The following is a 26,404-nucleotide window of genomic DNA, read 5'->3' as shown; positions in this document are numbered from 1 at the left end:
GAATAAGAATAACCTGCAGTATATTTTATGCTTGAAGTTCTATGTGATAGCTACAGGTATAGTTCACTTATTTTGATATTGTCAGCCAGCATCAATAAAGTTTAGGTGTATCAGAAGCAATAATCTTGACAATTCTGCAGCCAGAATATGCTTCATGGCAGTGAACCAAAATTTTTTTTTATGGGAAACGTTAGCTTCCATTAAAACAACATATAAAAACATACAATGTTAACCACTCACAGCATGAGTGTTGACCCCATATTTTTTTCTCAAGGTTTACAACACACCCCGAAAAAGGTTCTCCCTAAGGGTCCCCCTGCTTGCCAAAGTATCAGCCAAATCGTTGGCTGACCTCCTTGACCAATTGAAAAGTACTCCAGCTTCCCTTGCTAAGCAAAAAATCTCCCTCATTTGCTGTCTAAACATCCACAACTCAAGATTTTTGTCTGCAGCCATCCTATTAACAGCTTAGAGGCCCCCTCCATCTCAAAATTTTGATTTCCCCCCATTGCTTGGATAGCCTCAAAGGCTCAAACCTTGAAGACCATAATCTCAGCTCTTAATGAATCCCCCACACATATTGGGTCAGCGTATAATTCTATCAGCCTACCCTTTGTTGTGCTGCGGGTGGCCATTTGAGCCTGAACCACATTCTTTGTATTTGAAGAATTTGCCACTACCGACCATCCTCTAAAAATGTTCTCAACTGAATAATCTTTGAATAACTCAGTTGATTTCAGCCAATGTATGACCTTAATAAGTATGCAGTCAATGACTTGCTCCTTAGATCTCTCTAACCCTTGGAAGATTCTATTATTCCTCTCTTCCCATATTAACCAAAGGATAGCTGCGCTTGTGGCTCTCTGCCCGTTTACTTTGGTAGTCTAAAAATACTTGCTTCAAAAAGGCTTACCACATCCGAAGGAGGGGTCCACCTGCAACCAAAGAGAACAAAACCAATTCCAGACAAAAGAAGCAAAAGGACAAGTTAATAGTAGGTGTGTAATTGTCTCACCACAACCCAAGGAAAGGCAACAAATAGAAAGTTGAGGGGGAACAAATAAGTATGGTAGTGAACCAATATGAAAAATTGTTATTTTAGGTTGTGTTTGGTTTGAGAGAAAATAAGAGAAAACAGAAAGTTGAGGGGAGGTTTTCAAGGAATTTTACAAATTTTGTTAACAATTTTCTGTTTTTCTCTTATATTCTTTCAAATCAAACATGCCCTAAAGTATTTGGTGGAAAAAATGGATTTTTATTTCACCAAAACAGTAATCAGGTTTCAGATTTCACTTAAGAGCAGTCAAGGCTATAAGAGAAGTTGTCTAACAATCTCTGTACTCTGCCAAGATTTTAGAATGCAGAATGGGTGATAGGAATCAATCAGCACCCTTGAAGACTTATTCTAGAAAGAAGAAGGCCTTACAACAGGTCTTGATATGGCATAGTGATGGTACTTGGGATTTGGACTGAATTGAACAAGGGTATTTTTGTCATTTTTTCAATTTACTGTGGGGTCCAATGATAGGGTTTAATTTGTAGTTAGGCGTATTCTTACATCCCCAAAGGAAGAAATCAAGGAAGATTGGCTTCGTGCAGCAATGTTTCAAACTATAGTAAAGAGTGGAGACAAGTATTGTAAGCTCATCATAGATGGTGGAAGTAGTATGAATGTGATTTCTGAAGTCACTATGGTTCGGCTAAATTTAACACCACAACCACATCCACAACCATACAAAATTGCATTGAGCAATGATTTATACAAGGCTAGAGTTGATATTCATTGACGGTTGGCATATTATCAAGAGGGGGACATGGTTATAGTATGTATACGGCCAGAATGTCTTCCTAAAGGCATGTACAAGAAGCTTCACTCAAAGAGTGTCGGTCCTTACAAAATCATCAAGAAGATAAGTTCTAATGCCTATGTTCTAGAGTTGCCAGATGACATGAGAATTAGTCCTATCTTCAATGTTGAGGACTTGACTCCTTATCATGGACATGTGGATTCTTTTGAGACTCCTATACCTAAATTGCCAACTATTGCAGCTCCAAATGACATTCCAGAGGATGTTTTAGATAAGGAAATAATATCTACTGCTACAGGAGGGTATCAGAAACTCCTTGTCAAGTGGAAAGGCAAGCCTATGTCTAAGAGTTCTTGGATCACTGCTGAAGACTTTCATCGTCTCAACCCAGATCTTTATGAAAGGTACTGGGCTTTTAACTCGCTAGGGTTAAGTTCTTTTAAGCCAGGGAGAGACGATAGGAATCGATCAACACCCATGAAGACTTATTCTAGAAAGAAGAAGGCCTTACAATAGTTTCTGATATGGCATAGTGATGGTATTTGGGATTTGGACTAAATTGAACACCAAGGGTATTTTTGTCATTTTTGCAATTTTCTGTGGGGTCCAATGATAGGGTTTAATTTGTCTAGTTATAGTTTTTTTTTTTATATTTAAAATTTCAGAATCATTGCATAAGTAGTTTTAGAGTTATTGAGTCTTTGAATTGAAATAGGATATAACAGCTTAGTTTGAGTCCTATTAGGATTATTGAGCGCAATAGTTTGACTCTAAGATATTGAGTCTAAGGCCATGTTTGGGAGTGCTTAAAAATAAATGCTTATTTGGGCCATTAAGCGCTTATTGGTATTTGGGAAATAAGCCCAAAATAAGTGCTTATTTTAAAAACAAGGGCTTATTTTTTAAGCCCAAATTTCCAAAATTATCCCTAGTTGAATTTTATAAAAGTACTTTTATGAAAGCACTTTTATATAGGTACTTTTGTGAAAGCACTTTTAAGAAAACACTTTTATAATAGTGCTTTCATAAAAGTGCTTTTGTAAAAGTGCTTTCATAAAAGTGCTTTTGTAAAAGTGCTTTCATAAAAGTGCTTTCTTAAAAGTGCTTTTGTAAAAGTGCTTTCATAGAAGTGTTTTTATAAAAGTGCTCTTGTAAAAGTACTTTTGTAATAGTGCTTTCATAAAAGTGCTTTCTTAAAAGTGCTTTTGTAAAAGTGCTTTCATAAAAGTGTTTTTATAAAATTACTTTCATAAAAATGTTTTTATAAAAGTACTTTCATAAAAATGTTTTTATAAAAGTATTTTCATAAAAGTGCTTTCAAAGGGTATGTTTTGAAAATTTGAAAGAAAATGAAGTACAAAATAGTCACAAATAAGCACTTGAAAAAGTTGGGTGCCAAATGAAAATAAGTGCTTATTCGAATAAGCACTTGTTTTTAAGCACTTATTTTTAACTTAAGCACTCCTAAACATGACCTAACAGTTTGACTCCTAGGATTATTATGAGTTTAGAGTCTTATGCATGGACGTTTTACACAAAGGCAATGAAGTTTATTGAATTTTCTTCAGCTTATGCTAGCTATGGTGAGTGATTTCCATGCCCTAGAGTGATTCTAGGCACCCTGTGAATGATTCCAGGTATTTTCTCTCTTCTTTCTCTCCCTATTTTCTCTCTTATTCCTTCAAGAAACCATTACAGCCGTCAACAACCATAAAATTCTGATCCAAGAAAACCATTCACATTCTCTAAGGATTAGAACTGAGCTGGTCCTACATCAATGGGTCTCTTTACAATTTCCAGTGCTAAATTGTAATCCTCAGTCCTCAAAAATGGTAATGGTTCTAAGACTACCTAGCGGGTTGTTTCATGAATTGTCCTGATCCAATCCACTGTGGTTGACTATGTCAAGTTGCTTCCACAATCATGTAATCTTATGAATCTTGTTCTTAATTGTTTAGTTCAAAATTAAAAATTGGACCTGTATCATTAATTTAAACTTTTGGGTTGAAAATAAACCTATTTAAGATTGTAGTTCTTATAATTCAGGTCAAGTATACTAAGTTTCAAAATACATGCACTTATTATATCCTTATCATCGTCATCCATGCCTTATCCCAACTATATGGAGACATGCATGTTAGACAGTTTTGTATGCCCTTAGCTTCAATTAGAATGATGTACTTTATGAGTTTATTTTAAATGAATAAAAGTGCATATTTGATTCATGTTCCCTTGGTATGTTTCTGTGTAATACCTTTAAACTGGACACTTAATGGAACTCGTGTTAGTTTAGAATGTTCACAGCTAGTGGGTCGGTCTAGGGAGACCTATCCTGATAAGACTGACACTGTGGTGCCACCAAATCGGTTGGGGTGGCCTGTCTCAGCTACCAGGGTGAGACCCTAGGCACATACAGTGTAGGATAAATTGAATCTTTGAACTGAACCAGATTTCCAGTATTGCCCTGGACCTTGGAGATTAATGGGCAAAACTGGAATGTTACACTCGACCCCTAGACTCGATTATGATACTGCACTGGGTGTCGGATTAGGCTGTCTTTGATGTATCAATCAGTGAGATCCTTAGCGGGGGTCAAAACCTGGGTATGTTGGGACAGTCTGAGAATTCATCTAAGTGGGTGATCGTAGTGACAGGATTAGCCCCTTTGTCGGACAAAGGTAATGATTGGGGATGCACTCTCACTGATGGAAACCAAGACTTTCGGCAGGCGATTTCAATCGTTGAGATTTGTTTTGCAAAGTATATTTTATATGAGATATAAAAGTATATGTATTATGGTTTATAAAATGTTTGCAAGAAGGTTTTAATTTCCGGGATCCATATAAGTAGAGAGTGCAACACTGTTCCTTGCAGCCGATGGAGAGGTTCTCTCTTGTCGGGCAGTGTATGATCATTATAGGCTGAGAGGTTGTGTAAAACCATTGAGGGTAATACTTGATGGGTTAATCTTGCATCTGTCCACAGTCCCTGGGTGTTACAAGGTGGCTTGGCCCAAGGGCCACCTAGGGCAAGTGTTGGGCCCATAGAGCCCATTTGATGTGTTTCAGGGGGTGCACTGTCCATAACAGTATATTCGGCCAGGCCTTGTAACAAAGGCTGGGCCGAACCCATGTGGTTGATGTGTAGATCAATGCTTGGGTCCCACGCCATACAAGAAAGCCCAACTGGGCAGCAGTTAGGAAGGTTAAATGAGCACATAAGCTTAATGGGCCTAATGTCCATTTCGAACTGGGCTATTTAATTAGTTAATTATGGAGTGAATTCTGAGATGAATTAGCAGATAGGATAAGGTTTTGACTCTATCCACTCAGAGAGTCTAGATCTGAATGTGATTCAGATCTAGAAACCTCCTAATGAGATTAGGAGAAAGTTAATCTAATCTGCAGATAAGATAAGGGTTTATCCTTATCACCTAAAGAGAGGGCTGATCCAAATATGATTCGGAAAAGCAGCTCCTAATTCAATTAGGAGCTAATCTTTTAGGTTAATAAAAGGAGGGGGTGGCAGCCTTTAGAAGACACATAATCAGATCCTTTTCAGAGCTGAAATCACAAAAGAAAGAATTAAGCAACCCTGTAGAATTCTTTCTTGCCGCCCTGTTTGCCAGTTCGATCTCCAGTTGTGGGAGAAGTCAAGATTCGATTTTGACATCAGTTCTTTGAGAAAGAATTGATAGGAAGCTATGCTTACGTGCCATCTTGTTGTTTCTTGTGAATGACAGAATTCTTGGAGAAGAATACTGCTGATTCTGCTGCATCCTGCACTGTGCCATATTCAGTGGGAGCAGTCTTTGGATCATTTATTGGGCGTGAACACCTTCGTTGGGGGATACTATTTCTCCGTATCAGGTATAATTCTCTCCTACTCCTTTTGGTTCAAATCTGGTTCAGTTTATGGTTCAAGAATGATCATTGAAAATATGATTTTCTAAATAGGAAATGCGATTCCCAGTTGAAGGGAGAAAAATTTTTGAAATTCGCCCCTTAATTCCGCAAGATTTGGGCGTCCATACGATGGATCTCTCATCCCTTCAGTGGTATCAGAGCCATGGTTCAAATCTTGAACCAATTTGTTTCAGATCTGAACCTGCGCAATTGGGCAGAATGCGTTCTACCCGATTTGCGCAGTTATGGGTTTTGGGAAATTTGTTCTAAAAATTAATGGGCGAATAATCTAAAATGAATTACATATAAATCTGGTTATTATTTAGATCTGTTCTTTATGATTTTCTTGATTTATGTGCTATTCGTACAAGAGGAGATCGAAATCTTGATTTGCGCAATGAACCTGTGTTTTTGTAGATTTTGGATTGCTTTATTACATTTGGTCTATAAAATATTTTTTTTTTATTTTTTAGATTGAATGTATAGGTATTCGATCTGATGTAATTATTAATAGAAATTAGGATTTCTATTTATTTTATTTTGGATCGAATATGGCGGCGCAGAAAACGAAATTTCGCAAAGAAAAAGATTTCGCAGATGGGAGAATTGCAGTCTGCGATTTGCAGTTTATGAAATTGCAAACTGTGATCTAACCTATGTTTTGCAGGATGGATTATGTGAACAACCTTGTTTGACTGATTCTTGATTTTCTTTTATCAGTATTTAATTTCGGATTATTTTCTTGAATTAAAGATTTACTTAAAGATCAAACCCTAGACCCATTCGAACGAAGATTGGTTCAAACTGTTTGGACCGAATCTAGGGTTTAATCAAGGCTGAAAGTCAGCCCTAATTTTCCCACTATTGGGCCTAAGGATTGATATTTAATTAAATGGTTAATTCGGCCCAACTTGTAAAGGACCAGTTTTAAATAGTTAAAACTACTAAAAGCCCATTTAACACATAAAGCTATATGGGCTGAATCATTCGGCCCATATACCTAGATAATATTAATGGTTAATATTATGGATTTAAAATCGACTTCAAATGGGCTTTACAAATGATTAATTGATTGGATCAATTTATCCCTGCATGAGATGTATAGATGTGTGATGTGCTACGTACATGGGCCATAAGTGTTTGGCCTATGCTCAATCAACAGTGGCTCTTGCGCACACCATGGCTGAATGCACATCATTGCCATGGTGTCCCTTTTGGTCATTGGATGACCTCTATCAGCGGTGGGCCCCACATCTCATCAAGAGATTACGTGTGGAACCCTATCCGATTTAGGCCCACCGAAATCTGACTTTATGAAAGTCAATGGGAGCCACTTTGGTTTGACCTAGATCAAATTAAGGCGTAATTAACTGTTCCCTCCAGCTAATATGAGTACATGTGATAGGGAGATTCATATGATCTCTCTAAAGGCCTTCCATCATTAGCATGGGGATGGGTACTTCAATAATGAGGAAACACACCAGAAAATGGGCTATCCATTTGTTGTTGGGCTTGTTTGAGTGTTTCATAAGATGATAGGGGCGTCATAGACTGATGTGGGAGGGGTTTCATCAGAAAATGAGAACTCTCTCACGGTACCTTGGCGTTCACGAATATGATGGGTAAGCACTCACTAGACAGAAATGTTTATCTGAAAACGGCTCTGAACCTTGTCTTACAGAGGCCAAAGGGAAAACTCATATAATGAGTGGATATGATCCTTCACAGAAAGGTGGTGGGGTTATGTAGCTGAAACAGTTGGCTCCATGCATCCCATGTGATTTCCTACATTTCCAGAGACAACCCGTAGTCTCCGTCACTGAGAAAGGAGGAAAATCTCAGAGATGAATAAATGGAAATGGAACGTAGATTAAAATCCATATCTATGAAATGAACATGAATCAAATTAGGTTGTGGATTGATGTTTGCTCTTTTATCAGAAAATTGCAAACGAATCATTTGCAAAATTGCTTGATAACAAGAAGTTGAAGGGCCCAAACTATGTCGATTGGTACAAGAATCTTATGCTGGTCCTAGCTTTTGAAAAGTTAGATAAAGTGGCAGAGAATCCTGTCCCGGAGCATCTGGGTGATAGGGCTTCTGAGGCCCGAAGGAGAGACTATCAAGAATGGGAGGAGAAAAACTCCCTTGCCCAGTGTTATATCATTGCCTCATTGGACAACCCAATACAGAGGCAGTTCGATCAGATCGAACTTGCCAAGGACATATTGGACAGTCTCAGGATGATGTATGGAAAGCAGAATCGTTCTACTCGACAAAAGGTATTGAAACAGTTCATGACTACACAAATGACCAAGGACCAACAAGTTCACGATCATTGTCTTCGGATGATGGGATACATCAACGAACTGGAGGCTCTTGGATCCGAACTGGACCTTGTGACCTAGATAGATGCCATTATTAATTCTTTGCCTCCTTCCTTTAATCCGTTCATCATGAACTATAACATGAACAAGCTGAATGTCAGCCTGCAAGAGCTCAGCAATATGTTGCAAAGAGCTGAAGAACTGAGTAAAAAGGATGAGTCCGTAGCTATGCTTGTTGAAGCTAGCAAGACATTCAAGAGAAAGAGGAAGGCCTCAGAAGAAAGCCACTAAGGGCAAGAAGCAGAAGAAAGACAAAGCATCGGATGCCTGTCACGTTTGCAAGAAAACCAGCCACTGGAAAGGAATTGTCCTACCTTCCTGGAATACAAGAAAGGTAATTTCGAAACTTGTGTTATAGAAACCAATCTGTTGGTAGTTTCTACATCCTGGTGTATTGACTCCGGGGCTTCAACTCATGCGTGTAATTCATTGCAGGAGTTCAAGGTAAGGCTGAGTGAAGGAGAAGTCACACTCTACTTGGGGACTAATGCAACTGTTGCAGCTGCGGCCATAGGAACCGTGGAGTTATTTTTTAGAGAAGGAACGATTGTACTGAAAGATTGTCTTTATGTACAAAATTTAAGGAGAAATTTGATTTGTCTTGAAACTTTGTGCAGATGGTTATTCTGCCTTCTTTAGTAATACAATTACTATTAAAAGAAACAACAGATTCATCACATACGGGGAACTGGAGGTCTCTATGTTCTACATCATTCTCTAGAAACTAACATAATCGAAACTACGTTGGATGAAATCTCCAAGAAGAGAGCCCGTGATATAGTTAATTCCACGTGTCTGTGGCATTACCGACTTGGCCACATCGGTGTTGACCGAATTACAAGGCTGGTAAAAGATGGTCCTTTGGATTTTCTAACTGTAGAAGATCTTCCCACCTGTGAGCCTTGCTTACAAGGCAAGATGACGAAACGGCCATTTAACGGTAAGTTGAAAGATGTACAGGAACACTTGACATAATACATACTGATATATGTGGTCCCCTGAGTGTTAGGACACGGAATCAACACGTGTATTTTATCACCTTCACAGATGATTTTTCACGATATGGTTACGTGTACCTAATGTGACACAAGTCTGAATCCTTTGAAAAGTTCAAAGAGTTTAGACAAGAGGTCGAGAAATAGTTAGAGAGAGAAATTAAAGCCCTTCGATCAGATTGAGGTGGCGAGTATCTCTTTGATGAATTCATGGACTACTATTTCTCCGTATCAGGTATAATTCTCTCCTACTCCTTTTGGTTCAGATCTGGTTCAAAAATGATCATTGAAAATATGATTTTCTAAATAGGGAATGCGACTCCCAGTTGAAGGGAGAGAAAAATTTTTGAAAATCGCCCCTTTATTTCGCAAGATTTGGGCATCCATACGATGGATCTCTCATCCCTTCAATGCACTTATCAGGTAACTCCTATAATAGAAACCATTGACCTGGCATGACAATTGCACGAGCTCCCCCAAGTCCGAGTGGATGATTTGAACAATCCAGGTCATTCACCGCTTGATTGATTGGATTGGCCAGAATGGATATGTTTTGGTGGGAATAATTAAGTATGGTGTACCTTTTACCACAAATGCATTTTTCTGTGCTTGTTCCATGTTTGTCATGATTTACATTTCTTCCAACAAAAGGGTGATGTGTTGTTTGTGTATGCTCTATTGCGCATGCTCTGAGCAACTTGACTTATCTCAAGAAGAAAATTATACCATTAATTTTTCTCTCTATTGAAAAATTTGGAGTTCTGTGTGGTTTGCAAATAAATGATTGGATATTAAACTTCTTAGATCTTCACTTTCAAGTATCACAAACAGAGAGAACCTTGTAGTAGTCGATCAAGACTACAATCAGTCTTGAATCCGAAAGTAAAAGAAAAGATTTCAGAAGGAGAAAAGAAGAAAGAGGGAGAAAAGCAGAAGCACATGAAGGGTTTTAGAAAAAGGAGAGAGGGTCGAATTACTCTAATTTGCCGACCCACTCTTAATATTTATATGTTTACTAATTGTAAAAAGACTGAACTGCCCTTATTGCTTACATGGCAAATAAACTAATAATAAAACTGAAATAACAAGCTGTAACAACAGAACTGAAATAACTACCAACTAACACTGACATAACTAATAAAGAATACATGTTGTACTGCCATACGAACATAGTGGGGACCACATCAATGTTCTCTACACTCTCCCTCAAGTTGGGAATAGATATTTGTCATTCCCAACTTGTATAGGTCTGTATCTAACTTCTTCCTTGGAACAGCCTTGGTGAGAAGATCTGCGAGCTGCATGCTGGATGTGATATACTGGAGACACACTTCTTGAGATGAAACCCTTTCTCTGACAAAATGTCGATCGACTTCGATATGCTTAGTTCTGTCATGCTGTACCGGATTGTGAGCTATATTAATAGCAGCCTGATTATCACAATACAACATTAAGGACTTCTCATAATCAATACCCAACTCTTCAAGTAATGACTTCAGCCATAGGATTTCAGCCACACCATTAGCCATCGATCTATATTCAGCTTCAACACTAGAACGAGAAACAACAATTTGTTTCTTACTCCTCCAGGAGACAAGGTTACCTTCTACAAAGGCACAATATCCGGAGGTAGACCTCCTGTCAATAGCACTCCCAGCCCAATCAGCACTTGTATAGACCTCTATTTTCATGTGATCATTATTCTTGAACAATATACCTCTACCTGAACATCTCTTGAAGTATGCTAATATCCTCTCAACTGCAAGGAGATGAGTAGTTCTAGGAGAATGCATGTATCGACTGACAAAGTTGACTGCATAACTGATGTCTGGTCGTGTGAGACAAAGATAGAGGAGTTTTTCAACCAACCGTTGGAACATAACTTTGTCTTCAAGAGGCTCTCCACCCTCTGCACTAATCTTGCGATTCTGTTCAATGGGTGTATCTACAGGCTTAACACCCAACTTTCCAGTTTCTGCTTGTGGCGAAATATAGAGGGAGAGAAGAAAAAAATTTTCTTTGTTAATCATTGAAACATATTGAGCATACAACTTAAAAAAGAAAAGATAGGAAAGACAAACCCCTAGAATCTCTCTCAATCAGGGATTGGCTAAATCTTTCCCTTAATCCTAGGATATGACTTTCCTAAATTTATTCAAATCTCTTAATCAATCAAATCGTATCTTTCTTAATTTGCCGCAAATCCTATATTTCTTAATTTGCCGACACTCCCCCCTCAAGTTGGTGCAAAGATATCTATCATGCCCAACTTGCTAACTTGAAGTTCAAATGGTTGTCTCAACAAGCCCTTAGTCAAAACATCTGCAACTTGCTACGTGGTTGGTACAAACGGAGTGCAGATTATTCTTCTTCAAGCTTTTCCTTTATAAAGTGTCTGTCAATCTCAACATGTTTAGTCCTGTCAGTAGAATCGGATTATGAGCAATGCTGATAGCTGCCTTGTTATCACAATACAGTTTCATAGGAAAACTCACTGGTCTCTTAAGACTTGCTAGCACCTTCTTTAGCCAAAGAACCTCACACACTCCTTGAGCCATTGATATGACTTCAGCCTCAGCACTACTAGCAACTACACTTTGCTTCTTGCTTCTCCAAGTAACTAAATTGCCCCGAAGAAATGTGCAGTACCCCGAAGTTGACCTTCTATCAGTGATTGAGCCTGCCCAGTCTGCATCTGTATACACCTGAACCCCTATTTTCTCAATTTTCTTGAAGAAGAGTCCTTTTCCTGGTGTGCCTTTTAGATACTTAAGAATTCGATACACATCTTCAAGATGTTCTTTGTACGGGGAGTGCATAAATTGACTCACCATGCTCACAGCGAAGGCAATATCAGGACGTGTATGTGACAAGTAAATCAATCTTCCTACCAGCCTTTGGTATCTACCCGTATCTACTGGAACCCCATCTTTAACTTCTCCAAGTTTAGCAATAACTTCTATCGGAGTGTTTGAAGGTTTGCATCCACTCATTCCAGTTTCTTTCAAGAGATCTAGAATATATTTTCGTTGCCAAACCACAATGCCCTTTGATCTTGTCACTTCCATTCCAAGAAAGTACCTTAGTTGGCCTAAGTCTTTAATCTCGAGTTCCTTGGCTAAGCTCTGCTTTAGTCTGCTCTTCTCTTCAATATCATCTCCAATCAAGATTATGTCATCAACATAGACAATTAGAACCGAAACTTTGTCTTTGGTGGATCTTTTTGTGAAAAGAGTATGATCAGATTGTCCTTGACTATATCTTTGACTTTTAACGAACCTTGTGAATCTTTCAAACCAGGCTCTGGGAGACTGTTTAAGTCTATATAGAAAGTTTTTTAGCTTGCATACCTTAGTTCCAAACTTCTCAGTGAAACCTGGTGGAGGCTCCATATATATTTCTTCTTCCAAGTCTCCATTCAAAAAGACACTCTTCACATCCAGCTGATTCAGTGGCCAGTCAAGATTAGCTGCAACAGATAAGAGTACTCGAACTGTATTTAGCTTCGCCACTAGAGAAAAGGTCTCAAAGTAGTCCACTCCATATGTCTGAGTAAAGCCTTTAGCTACTAGGCGAGCCTTGTATCTCTCGAAGGATCCATCTGAGTTGTACTTCAGAGTGAACACCCATTTACAACCAACAACTATCTTTCCATTCGGCAGATCCACTTTCTCCCAAGTAGCATTCTTTTCCAAAGCTCTCATCTCTTCAAAAACAGCTTCTTTCCACTCAAGAACATTTAGAGCCTCTTGGATACTGTTAGGAATGGATACACTAGACACTTGTGAAATAAAGGCACAATATGAAGGTGAAATATTTTTGTAAGATACAAAATTTGATAGGGGATGTTTTGTACAAGACCTAACACCTTTCTTAAGAGCAATGGGAAGATCAAGCTGACTGGAAGAATTAGAATTAGCTGGAGGAATATTTTCAGGAATTTTTGGTGAGTTATCATGAATTTCATGGTTCAACCTCATATCAGATTCTTGTTGATGTTACGGAATAGTGCCTCTCCTTTTCTGCGCCAGATATTCCCATGAATATAGAAGGCCTTTATACTGTTTCGCACGCATCTCTGTTGTTTCAGCTTTTTCATTTTGAGATGGCATCACCAAAGGTTGTTCATTTTCAATATTTAATTCATTTGCTTCCACTAATTTTGTATTTTCTGCCTCACTTTCTTTTGGTGACTGGTTGTGAGGAATATCATTATGGACAAATTCAAACATTAAATCAGAACCATTTAAAAAACCATCTTCACTAGTGTTGCTCTCCCTCTGAAGATGGGAGTTGCTGTAGTACGAGGTTCCTTCAAAAAATGTGACATCCATAGTCACAAACATCCTTTTCAAAATTGGATCAAAGCATTTGTAACCTCTCTGATTAGTGGGATAGCCTACAAAAATACATTTATGTGCTTTTGGATCAAGTTTTGAACGTTTAGGATCATGGTTATGAACAAAGGCCACACTTCCAAAAATTTTTAAGGGAATGTTTGTCACTAGCTGAGAGTTTGGAAAACAGTCAATGAAAACCTGTATGGGTGTTTTAAAATGCAAAATTCGTGTAGGCAGTCTGTTAATCAAATAAGTGGCTGTTAAAACGACTTCTCCCCAAAGATACTTAGGAACCTTAGTTTTAAAACTTAGAGCTCTATCAACTTCAAGGAGATGTTTGTTTTTCCTTTCAGCCACCCCATTTTGTTGAGGTGTATTATTACACGAACTTTGGTGTACAATTCCTTTCTCAGCAAAAAAATTCCCTTACACATTGTTAAAAAATTCCTTTCCATTATCACTTCGAAAAATTTGAATCTGAGTCTGAATTTGTGTTTGAACCATGTTATAGAAATTTTTGAACACAATTTCAGCATCAGATTTATCTTTTAAAAGGAAAACCCAAGTGACCCTAGTATGATCATCAATAAAAGTAATGAACCAATGTTTTCCAAAAAGAGTTGTTACTCTAGAAGGACCCCAAACATCACTGTGAATCATGGTAAATGGTTTTGATTTTTTATATGGTTGAGACTGAAAAACAGCATGATGATGTTTTGCTAATTCACAAGATTCACACTTGAAAGCTGAATGTTTTTTATTCATGAATAACTTGGGAAATAGATGCTTTAAATATTGAAAGTTAGGATGTCCTAATCGATAATGCCATAACAAAACTTCGTTGTCACTAGAAACAGAGATAGAACTGAAATAAGTCTGTCGGTTTTTATTAAAGAGATAGAGACCACCATCTTGTTTAGCACCCCCAATCATTTTCCCCGAGGTTAAATCCTGAAGTTCACAACAAGAAGACCAAAAATTAACTTGACAATTATGATCAAGGGTTAGTTTGTTGATTGATAAGAGATTGTATGATATGTTAGGAACATGCAGAACATCTTTGAGGTTTAGTGAAGGAGAAATAGATACCGTTCCTTTCCTAGCAACAGTTGTAAAGGAACAATCTGCAATCTTAACCTTTTGATTCCCTGCACATGGTGTATATGAAGAAAAGAATTGCGAAGTGCCGGTCATATGATCAGTGGCACCTGAATCTAATTTCCAGGAGCCATTAGATTTGGTACAAGCAATGGCTGCAGTGAAAAAATTACCTGACTGAGCTAGAGAACAGGATGGGTTAGAATTTCTTAACGATTGAGATTGAAACATTTTATATAAGTGCTGTATTTGTTCCTTTGTGAAAGAAAGAGACTGAGGATGATTGCTGCCCTGGATCCGAGTTGCTTACTTGAAGTGCGTGGACATCTCCCCCTGACTTGTTGTCACTGCCCGATTTTTTCTTCCAACTTGCCGGTTTCCCGTGCAGCTTCCAATAGGTTTCCCGAGTATGCCATGGCTTTCTACAATGATCACACCAAGGCCTCTGCTTTCCTCCTCGTTTATCTCCGTCTCTGCACCTTAGGCCACAAGAGCGGACCCTTCATTCTCTGTTTTTGTTTCACTAACATTCTTCAACATCACTTGCCGTCGTGCTTCTTCTCTATGCATTTCTGAAAAAACCTCTCTTATAGTAGCAAGGGCTTTCGTCCTAAGATACGTCCCTGAACCTCATCAAGTTCTTTGTTCAAACCAGCCAAGAAGACAAAAAACCGACCTCTTTCTATCTTCTTTTTGTACCGAGCACTGTCACTCGGACTTTCCCATTCTTCTTCTTCAAATAAATCCAACTCCTGCCAAACAACCATCATCTCATTATAATAAGTTGTTACTTCACGTTCACCTTGCTGCATCTTCCACATTCAGGTATTCAGTTCGAACAGTTGTGAATGACTGTCCAAATCTGAATAGGTTTCCCTAACAACTTCCCACACATCGCGAACCGTCGGCAGGAACATGAATGGTTTTCCAACCACCGGATCCATAGAGTTGATCAACCAGGCGGTAACCATCGAATTTTTAGAATGCCACTGCTTGTACTTTGGATCATCAGTGGCTGGCGGTTTCACTTCGCCGTTCAAATAGCCGAGTTTCCCTTTGCCGTTGATCACCAACCACACGGACTGAGACCACTCAAGATAATTTTTTCCAATCAGTTTGTGAATGGTAATTTGAAGGGAATTCTCAGAAAGAGAAATAGCCATTGACTGAATACCTCCCTTCGAAGACGTCACACCACTAGTAGCATCCGAAGATGCTGAACTAGAGCCAACCATGGTGGCCTTAAAGTTCATGATTGAACCCTAAAGCTCTGTTACCATGTGGCAAAATATAGAGGGAGTTATCTTTGTTAATCATTAAAACATATTGAACATACAACTTAAATAAGAAAAGATAGGAAAGACAAGCCCCTAGAATCTCTCTCAATTAGGGATTGACTAAATCTTTCCCTTAATCCTAGGATATGACTTTCCTAAATTTATTCAAATCTAATCTTTTCCTAAATTTATTCAAATCTCTTAATCAATCAAATCCTATCTTTCTTAATTTGCCGCAAATCCTATCTTTCTTAATTTGCCGACACTGCTAATAAATCTAGAACATACTTCCTTTGAGAAATAAAGATCTCGTGTTTAGATCTAGCAATCTCAATACCCAAGAAGTATCGTAGCTCACCTTGATCTTTCATCTCAAACTCTTGATGAAGGAGTTGTTTAAGTGACTCAATCTCACTGTTATCATTCCCTGTCACCACAATATCATCCACATATACAGAAAGCAAGGTCAAAGAGGAGTCCACTCTTTTAATGAATAATGTATGGTCTGATTGGGCTTGTACATTGCCGAATTTTTCAAGGGCTTATCTGAATCTATCAAACCAAGCTCTGGGAGACTGCTTTAGTCCATACAAGGCTTTGTTCAGCCGGCAAACTTTCTTACCTATCTCTACGTCATAAAATCCAGGAGGTAATAGCATGCAGACTTCTTCTTGTAAGTCTCCATTTAGGAAGGCATTTTTAACATCCATTTGGAACAAGGGCCAAGAATAACTGGCTGCAAGGGCTAACAAAACTCGAATAGTGGTCATCTTTGCCACTGGAGCAAAAGTTTCCAAGTAGTCTATACCATAAGTCTGAGTAAATCCTTTTGCAACTAACCGGGCTTTATACCTTTCAATGGAACCATCTGCATTATGTTTCACGGTAAATACCCATCTACATCTAACCGGTTTCTTTCCTTTGGGCTGGTCAACTAACTCCCAAGTATTATTCCTTAGAAGGGCATCCATTTCAACCTTCATTGCATCTTTCCACTCAAGAACTGACAAGGCTTCCTGCACTGTTCTGGGAATAGGAATATCAGCAATGGATGTGAGAAAGGACTTGTAAGAGGGAGACAAGTGGTCATAGGACAAAAACTGGGAAATGTAGTGAGTTGTGGATGTGGTGCAACGCCGTTTCCATTTACGAACTGCAGTAGGGAGGTCAAGGTCATCCAAAGAAGGTGAAGTAGCAACAGTGGAAGGTATCTCAGTGGGACCTGGATCTGATAAAGGGACTGTAGTACCTGGATTTGGATCCACAGAAGGAACTGGGGCTGGCTTGGACTGCTGATGACCAAAATCAACCTACCTCCACCGCCTGTGATAGACTTTCAACTTCTGACACTTCTGACAATCCTCCCCATTACATCCCTCATCACTCAATGGAATGGGTAAAGGAACTTCTGATGAGTTAACCCCCCTCTCACAAACCCCATTCTCACTACTCTCCCCCTGAGGAGAAACCCTAGGGTAATAGGGTACCTCCTCAAAGAAAGTAACATCCATCGAGACAAATCTCCTCTTGGAAGTAGGGTCATAGCAGCAATAACCTTTTTGAGTTTGTGCATAACCGAGAAAAATGCATTTGGAGGCCTTAGGGTCAAATTTGGAACGATGAGGTCCAAGAATCTGAACAAAGCAAGTGTAACCAAAGGTTTTAAGGGGAACAATAAATAATTCTTCATCAGGGTATAGAATGGTAAACGGAGGCTTCAAGTCAAGAACCCGTGAAGGAACTCGATTAGTGAGATACACTGCTGTAAGAATAGCATCGCCCCAGAAACGGATAGGCACATTGGAGGTAAACATAATGCTTCTAGCCACCTCCAATATGTGCCTATTCTTCCTCTCGGCAACCCCATTCTGCTGTGGTGTATAAGGACAAGTACTTTGGTGAATAATCCCATGATCAAGTAGATACGAGGCCAGTGGCTTGGTAAAGTATTCTTTCGCATTATTAGATCTGAGGATTTTGATTTTTACCCCAAGCTGGGTTAAAATCATCTGATGAAAGGTCTGGGTCAGAGCAGGAACCTCATCTCGAGAATGCATAAGGTAAACCCAAGAAAAACGAGTATAGTCATCAACAAACAACAAGAAATATCTGTACCCCCCATAGAAGGGATGTGATACGGGCCCCAAACATCGGTGTGCACAACATCAAAGGAATTACTACTTCTTTTATTACTCAAGGAATAAGATGTTCTACAATGCTTTGCAAGCTCACAACTCTCACATCTCAAATTTGACATCTGAACAGACTCAAAAAAATTAGGAAACAAACTCTTCAAAGACCGGAAGGATAAATGACCTAACCGATTATGCCAAAGCATAACCAGACTAACAGACTGAGAAACAAAAGACTTCTTATCTTCATGATCTTTCCAATGCGAACTCTCTCCAAGCAGATAGATCCCATTCGTCTCACGGCCAGTCCCAATCACCTTCCTTGTCTCCAAGTCCTGAAAAACACATCAGTCGGGGAAGAAGGTTACTGAACAGTTCTGATGTTTTGTAATACTACTGACTGAAAGCAAGTTAGTATCAAGCTTAGGAACATGCAAAACTAAGGATAAGGAAATGGTATTAGACAACTTGATGTCTCCCTTGCCAGAAATGGGAACAAGGGAACCATCAACAATAAACACTTTATCTCTACCAAAAGATAAGTGATAGGTAGTGAACAGTGACGGCAAGCTAGTCATATGGTCAGATGCACCTGAGTCTATTACCCAACAATGTTCAGTGTTACCTGGAGCTGAAGCATGGTAAGTTGAGGCCCGAGTACCTGAATGAGCAAAGACTGATGTGGAAAGAGCTGATGATGACTGAGATGATTGAGCTGAATTCCCAACTTCCTTTTCCAACTGTGTTAGGGCAGCCCGAACAACAACTAAGGTGTCTAGAGGCGTGCCTTTTGTGCTCGATGAGGATGCAGAATCGGTATTAACAGCCATATGGGCATTATCCCTTTTGTTCCTCAGTTTTGCTGGGACTAGATTAGGGTGCAGCTTCCAACATGTGTCTTTAGTATGCTTAGGTTTCTTGCAATGTTCACACACTAGATCCTGCTTATCTTCCTTCTTTATATCCCTTTTTGTATCACCCCCAGACTTAGGTTTAACTGCTGCCAAGGCTGGTGGGAAGGGTTGATGTTGCATCATAACCTTTCTCCTAGTCTCTTCATTATGCACCAATGAGTAGGCTTGAGATAAGGTCACACTATCCCTTGTTAGTATCTGCTGTCTCACAATATCATAATCAGAACTCAGACCAGCTAGGAATTCAAAAACCCTATTAGTCTCCACTTGCTTTCTATGAATCTGTGCATCCTTCTGACTTTCCCACTCAGTGTTTCTAGATGATCAATTTCATGCCACAAAGATTTCAAAGTAGAGAAGTAAACGATGACTGGTTTCTCTCCTTGCTTGAGGTTATCAATCTCACACTTCAATTCATAGGCCCTTGTTGGGAGTAAGTCTCTTTCATGACATCCCAGATTTCCTTGGCTGTTTTTGCCCACAAATATTTTTGGCTGATATGTGGTTGCATAGAGTTGCACAGCCATGTTATAACCAAGTAGTTCTCCCGAACCCATTTGGTATACATTTGGTCGTCCTTAGATGGTTCTTTCACCTCTCCCAATAGGTAGCTAAGTTTTCCTCTACCCCCAATAGCCGTCAGGGCCGATTGGACCCATTCTAAGTAGTTGGATCCATCAAACCTCACAGTTGTAATCTGAAATGCATTCTCAGACATATTACCAGAATTGCTAGTCCCAAAAGCACATTCCCCCTGATTCTTGAACTCCATTCTTGGTTAAGAATTAGCAATCAAAAACTTTTGAAGCTACTGTAATAGGAAACAACACCTAAGCAATTGATAACAGCCGGCCTAGGTCTTCCACAAACAAAGGGAAAACAGAATTCTGTATGAACCCAGTTCAGATCTGATCTGCAACTAATCGACAGTTCTGAATTTTTAGGGTGAACCCAGTTCAGATCTGATTTGAAACCAATCGATAGTTCTGAATTTTAGGGTTTTCTCTCAAAACCCTGAAGAAAAAAAAGTTTCAGCCACACCTCTCAGAATAGACCAAGATGGTTCTTTCAGGGTTGTTCTCAAGCAAAAACTTACTTTGTGAAAAAAAAGTCTCAGCCTTCTACAATCTTCTTAGTAGCAGCCGCACACTACCAATAGCCTCCAAGAATCAACTGATTCTCCTTAGTCTCCCAGCCCTAGGCAACTCTCATGTGGTTGGTTGGATCAGACTCACATGAGAAACCCTAATCCTTGCTCTGATACCAAGTAGTTGATCAAGACTACAATCAGTCTTGAATCCGAAAGTAAAAGAAGAAGAAAAGAGGGAGAAAAGCAGGAGCACATGAAGGGTTTCAGAAAAAGGAGAGAAAGGGTCGAATTATTCTAATCTGTCGACCCACTCTTAACATTTATATTTTACTAATTGCAAAAAGGCTGAATTGCCCTTATTGCTTACATGGCAAATAAACTAATAATAAAGCTGAAATAATAAGCTGTAACAACAAAACTGAAATAACTACCAACTAACACTGACATAACTAACAAAGAATACATGCTGTGCTGCCATACTAACATAGTGGGGACCACAGCCGTGGGGTCCACATCAATGTTCTCTACACATGTTACCTATAGTAATGAATTCTATCTCATTTTAAAATCACAGTGCTGTGAATTACCAAATGCTACTTTCTGGAAAATCTGTGTGGATCTGGGGGATGGTAGGCAGACTGAGAAGTGTCAACCATTTCCTCTCCTCGATCAAATATCTGGGCATGACATCTGTGGTGCTGCCACCTCTGAAGGACTAAATATATGAAGTAAGCCTGCAGCTCATGTTTGTTTTCTTTTTTGTTCCGGTTTTACTTCCTTTGTGTCTGTTATGTAGCATACTCACTGAACCACCAATACCTTCCATACTGTCATCTTTGTCTACTGGTGCCTGCATGACAGTCCCATCATATGATTTTGGCTCCAAAAGGTCATCCAGATTCTTGTTCTCTCATTTCCATCTGCAAGTCAGAAAATAAGGTGGGTAGAGTATCCTTCAGATCAGTTGGCAAAGATGCCAATATATTATTATATTATTAAAAGTGACAGTGAAATTTTCAATTTCTTGAACATTGCTAAATAGCCAGTGCCAGCTGTGGCAGGTATTTCATTCATGATCCCTTTTTCCTTTTCCCTCAAATATTATGTGATTCATAGTTCCATGAGCTGTAGAATTGGTATCTTCTAATCAAATAGGAAGTTGTTCGTTGCTTTAGCTGTAAATATATATTTTTCTGATTTTTGCAATGTTATGGCCATTGCACTCTGACATTTTTTCTTTGGTACCTGGTATGTTCAGGAGGGGTGAACATGGGTCGGTTCGGTTTGATTCCATGGAAGAACCTAGAACCTACCCTATAGGGGTTGGTTCCAGGATTTTGGAACTGGAACCTACCATGTGAAGGTCGGATCTGGCCTTGGTGGTTCCTGGGTCGGTTGCAAGGTCTATATGTGGAACCTATTCTTTCTTTACTCTCCCCCTTCAAGAAAAAAAATGAAATGTGTCCTTCAAAAACTTGATTTTCAATAATGATAATATATAGTTTAAAACTTATATTGTCTTTATTGATTAAACTGAGTAATTTAATATGTAGATTATCATAATATATTAATATATGGTTGAAAATTTGTCATTATGTTTTAAATTTTGTAAATATTACCTTTTACATAATTTATTATACGCATACAAATATTAAAATGAAAACAAATGATCAAATCACTTAAGTAACTCGATGGTCAAGTGAGACCATGGCTTTTGTAACCATGAGTGCTTGGGTTCAAATCTTCACATCCTTAAAATTATTTTGGGGTTTATTTCAAAGCAAGTTCGGTTCCGAGGTTGGTTCATCAGGTCGGTTCAGATGGGGTAAACCCTAGACCCTGGAATCGACCTAGGTGGGGATCGGTTCCAAGGATTTGGAACCAGACCCTACCTTGTAACAGATCGGGTGGGGTCGGTTCAAGGCTGGTTCGAGGTTGGTTCCATTTGGTTCCGGGTAGAACCTACCCATTTGCTCACCCCTAATATTCAGCTATTGTAGTTAGAGATGAGGTTGGAGTATTCGTAGAGATAGCTGACAAGGTCTTTGCCATTGCTACCATAACCTCATTGAGGTGCATTTCTAGAATTTCAATCTTTTTGTTTGGCATTTTCTGCTTGTAGTTGTCCACTTTTACATTATAATGGTCAATGCAGGCTGCAGAACAAGATTATGACTTATGTGAAAGAGAATGAAAGAACTGAAAAAACTCTCAGGTGGTGTTGCAGTCATTCAGGTAGATCTCTTAAACATGAATAGAGCTTTCAGTTGCACATGCAACACATCTGCCCCACGACTAGTAAATATTCAAAATTGCCATGCACACTTTGTAATTTGAATTCTAAAACATGATAAATCATTAATTTGGAGATTTGGGAATTAGAAAATTAAAATTGTTTAATGCAGCCCTCCTTAGTAAGTGGATTTGGTACTGAAAAGAACTCTTGGTGGAGAAGCCTAATTGCAGCCAAGTTTGGGGTGAACTGGGGTAATTGGTGTTCTCAAGACCCCCTTCCAAACTGGGGCTGTTCTATTTGGAAAGGAATCATGAAATGTTTTCCCTTTTACTCTGAAAGGATGGGGTTCAAGATTGGCAAAGGTGATAGGTTAAAGTTTTAGAAAGACCCATGGTGTATGGACAGTACCTTGGCCGAAGCTTTCCCTCTCCTCATTCAGTGTGCAGCTAATCAAGATGTCTCAGTGGCTGATTCCTATGTCTTTTCTGAAAATTCAGTAGTCTGGGTCCCTTAGTTCAGAAGAAACTTGTTTGACCAGGAGTTTGGTGAAGTGTTGGAGTTGCTGAACCTTTTATAGAGGCAGGAAATTGACATCAGCAAGGAGGATGAGTGGTGTTGGAAGTGGAATGGTGATGGGTGTTTTTCAGTGAGATCTTTGGCTTCAAAACTAAGTAGATCTGGTCTTTCGGATTTCCCTAGTAAGCAGATTTGGAATCCTACATCTCCCTCAAAAGTAAATTTCTGGTTTGGACTATGACTTTAGATAAATGTCTCACTAGAATAAGCCTAGAGAGAATGGCCTGCAACTCTTGGATTTGTCTTGTGGCCTCTGTGGTCTAGTGCCTGAAACCACAGATCATCTGAGTATCCACTGTTCTGTCACTTCCAAGGTGTGGAAGCTAATACGTTCTGCTGTTAGTAAACTGATATCTTGGGTCTTCGTAAAATCTTAGTTCAAAAACCTGAATGTGCCTGAGTTGTTAAGATCCCATTCCATTTGGAGTCTGTAAACTGATCTGCTTTCCTAACCAATCTCAGTGTGGCTAGGGGACTGTTGTATGATTTGCTTGCTGTTTCTAATAAAATTTTATCTTACCTTTCAAAAAAAAAAAAAAAACATAAATTTTCCAAACATTAGAAGCAACCCATTTTATTTGGCCAAACTGTCCGTGCAAGTCTTGAAACATTTGGGCTAAGTTCTGATTTTGTTTTCCTTTTGCTAGGCATATTACAGTCTAAGTAGAACACATGGCTGACCTGCCTACAATCTTCCACAATAAATTTGCTTGTATTAAAGAATAGGAAAAGAGATAAAATTAGGATAAATTAAGATGTGTAATGCAATCAATGAAAACTCTTTGAAATCTTGGCATGGAATCAGGTCTTCTAATACTTGAGAGGATATGTACACCAGGTAGGAATATGCCAACTCTTTGAAAGTCGGGTTTTGATCCACGAACTAGCTCATAGATACTTGCTATGATACACTAGGTAGGAATATGCCAAAAAAGTGAAGTATTGATTTTGTTTCAGCGCAGTGCATTTTCTAGAGATGTTGAATTGGCTGTATATTTCCATGCACTTGAAGAGATGCTGCTATCTTAGTATGCATATGCTTGCAGAGTTTATAGCTATCTAGTTTAAGTCTAGCATTACTAGATTAACATGGAAAAATGATAAATTGTATATGCAGCAAGGTTGTGTAAACTTCTCTTGGTTTCCAAAACAAGTTTAAATTCAGTTATATCTCTGTATAATGTGGGCATATATCTATTAGTTGGTGCTTTTACATGCAGTTTGAATGAAATAACAAAGCACTATTTATGTGTTTTGATTCCTGTGATAAAGCCTTCTTCTTCCTTCTCTTTGTAGCCTTATGGATCCCCAGGTCTGTCCTCATCTATAGGTAAATCAACAACAAAAAAGCCTCCCACCACATTTAAGCTGCAAGATTGGAGTTCAATGGCAGAGATTGAAAAAGCTGCGACTCTAGCACTTGGGGCTTCACCAGCAGGCTGGGAGAAGACTTCAAATACCTGAGGTAGAGGCTTGATATTTATGTTGTTTCTATTAATATTTTTAGCTTCTACCTACATCTCCTTTCTTGGTAATGTTTCCATAAAAAGAAAAAAAGAATGCAAATTGGGGATTGGCTGTTAATGTAGTCATTGGTAAATGGGAATTATGCAATGGAAACAAATTTAATGTAGTTCTTATCTTGCAGATAGGAAGAAGAAAATGGAGTTTTGGTGATGCAAATAGGAAGCAATGAAAGAATCCTTGGGTAAATGGGAATTATGCAATGGAAACAAATTTAATGTAGTTCTTATCTTGCAGATAGGAAGAAGAAAATGGAGTTTTGGTGATGCAAATAGGAAGCAAGGAAAGAATCCATGGGTTCAATTCTCATTCTTGCTCATTCTTTCCCAAAATAAGTTTCTAGATCGAACAACTCCAACAGGAGTATATTTTGAAACTATCTGCTAATTTTCATTGTCTTAGTTTTGTATATATATACCAAGAAATGAAAACTAACTAGCTCTTCTTTTTTCTTCTCATGGATGTAAGTTACAACAGGTTTGATGTTAGCAAAATCTCATGCAAATATTTTCTGGTATTAATAAAAATCTATTTTACCAGAGTAAAAATGCTTGGACTCCTCTCTTGGGTTGAGCGTTTGTTAAATTTTGAATGGGCCTTCCCCGAGGCCTCATGTCCAATGCAATGTAAAATCTTCAAGACTGGCCGTTTAAAAGAGGACAAACACAATCCACCTATCTTTATGTAGGAAATATGTCGGGGGCCCAACTGGGTCTCATATGACTCTCCAACATATATCTGACATCTTTTCTTCAGCTACAACTCCACGAAATTACCTTCCATCCAATAATTTTTGAATGCATGGAAGCATATACTCGCCATTTTCCCTTGATATGATTCACAAGAGACAAAGTATGAGAGACAGGGAAAGCTTCTGTCCATAAAATCCTCCGAAAAAACCTCCTGCTGGTTGTAGCAGAGACTAGGGATCAAATCCCACCTACATCAGGGTTGGGGGGAGGGGAGGTTATGGGTTTGGGGGATGGGCTACCCCAGTTGTGTAGCCCCATGGAACAGAAATTAAAAAGAAGATTAGAAGCCCCGTTTCTGAGTTAGAATGTGAGAGACTTTACAAGAAACCTCTTTGAAGTGAAGGTGAAAAATTGGAGGAAATCAAACTGGCTATTACATGTTTGTTACATTTCACAACAGTCAGTTTGGTTTCCTCCAATTCTCACATCCAATATCCACAACTATGATTTCCAGTTTTCATCATCTCTTGAAGATAAAGTATTGGAGGAAAATGAACTACTTTTAATAGTTTGAAGATACCTGATTCAGTTCCCTCTAATTCTTGCATCCAAGACCACATTACCTGAAATGGTTTGGTTTCCTCCAATTCTCACATTCAAGATCCATGTCTACATTTCTCAGAAGCCCTTGGAATATTGGAGAAAGACCAAACCGACTCATTTGCAAACTTCAAAATAGAGGTAAGGTTTCCTCCAATTCTCACATCCAAGACCCACGTTCAGGCTTACTGGAGGCGGAGGGAATAAGAAATTTGGTTAGTTTTCCTTCAAGTTAACAGTCAAATTTCGAGGCCATTCCCTGTAGAAAGCCTAGAGTAGAGCGTCCATTTATTCGGTGATTGGTTGTTTCTCTCCCCATGTAAAGTGTATTGCTCCAAACATGTAATGTGCCTAATTTGGTACAGCTTCTGATTTCATGTCAATTCTGTGATATTCCTTGAAACTGAATTGTACCTTGGTGGTTATGAGATAATTGTACTGCTTGGGAGTTGGAACTTTGTCAAGAAATGTTCTAATATTCCAAGTACAGGTTCAATAATTGGAACCCGATTTAATGGTGCTTTACTCCTAAATGAACCACACAAACATTTGGATGACTTGGATCGACTACTAAATTGCATTCCAGCTGATTTCAATTCCCATTCCGGTTCCTGTCTGAACCAGACTATGGGATAGAACATTCTGATTTTGATTCCGATTCCGATTCTGAGAAATTTCAATTCCAATTATGAACCAAATGGACCCAATATGTTTCCTATCAGATTGTATGCCTTCAAACCAATATTTTTGAAACAAACAACAAAGATGTTCAAAAATGAGTTTTTTTCTGGAATTAGGAAAGACAACAGGGTGGGGCAGGGATGCGGGAG

The 26,404-nt window shown here is 38.8% G+C and overlaps 1 protein-coding gene and 1 long non-coding RNA gene across 8 annotated transcripts in view; one reads left to right on the top strand and one right to left on the bottom strand.

Annotated features, from left to right (window-relative positions):
• LOC148875925 (Pentatricopeptide repeat (PPR-like) superfamily protein) overlaps nt 1-24,830 on the top strand; it is a 28,366-nt gene extending 3,536 nt beyond the window's left edge. Inside the window, exons 2-7 of one of the 6 annotated variants that reach the window (XM_088965742.1) lie at nt 20,521-20,674; nt 20,808-20,885; nt 21,205-22,019; nt 22,102-22,181; nt 24,055-24,223; nt 24,407-24,830. The gene's annotated coding sequence lies outside the window, so the exon portion shown is untranslated. Of the gene's footprint in view, nt 1-20,520; nt 22,020-22,101; nt 22,182-24,054; nt 24,224-24,406 lie in introns of all 6 variants that reach the window. The other 5 variants (XM_088965741.1, XM_088965740.1, XM_088965743.1 and 2 more) reach the window with 5 other exon arrangements.
• On the bottom strand, nt 133-25,916 carry LOC148875924 (uncharacterized). Of its 2 annotated transcripts, none has more exons than XR_016105373.1 (3): nt 25,555-25,913; nt 20,534-20,866; nt 133-935 (listed from the first exon to the last, which is right to left on the bottom strand). It is a non-coding gene; the product is annotated as an uncharacterized LOC148875924 (long non-coding RNA). The 2 variants fall into 2 exon arrangements; XR_016105374.1 differs by lacking the exon at nt 133-935 and adding an exon at nt 17,415-18,277 and having other exon boundaries at nt 25,555-25,916.
• Nucleotides 25,917-26,404: the final 488 nt, after the last annotated feature.

Source organism: Nelumbo lutea, chromosome 1, assembly GCF_056320005.1.
Source record: "Nelumbo lutea isolate HS-2025 chromosome 1, American lotus-T2T, whole genome shotgun sequence".
NCBI lineage: Eukaryota > Viridiplantae > Streptophyta > Magnoliopsida > Proteales > Nelumbonaceae > Nelumbo > Nelumbo lutea.
The sequence above is the reverse complement of the archived record's forward strand: the minus strand, read 5'-3'. Positions and strand labels throughout refer to the sequence as shown.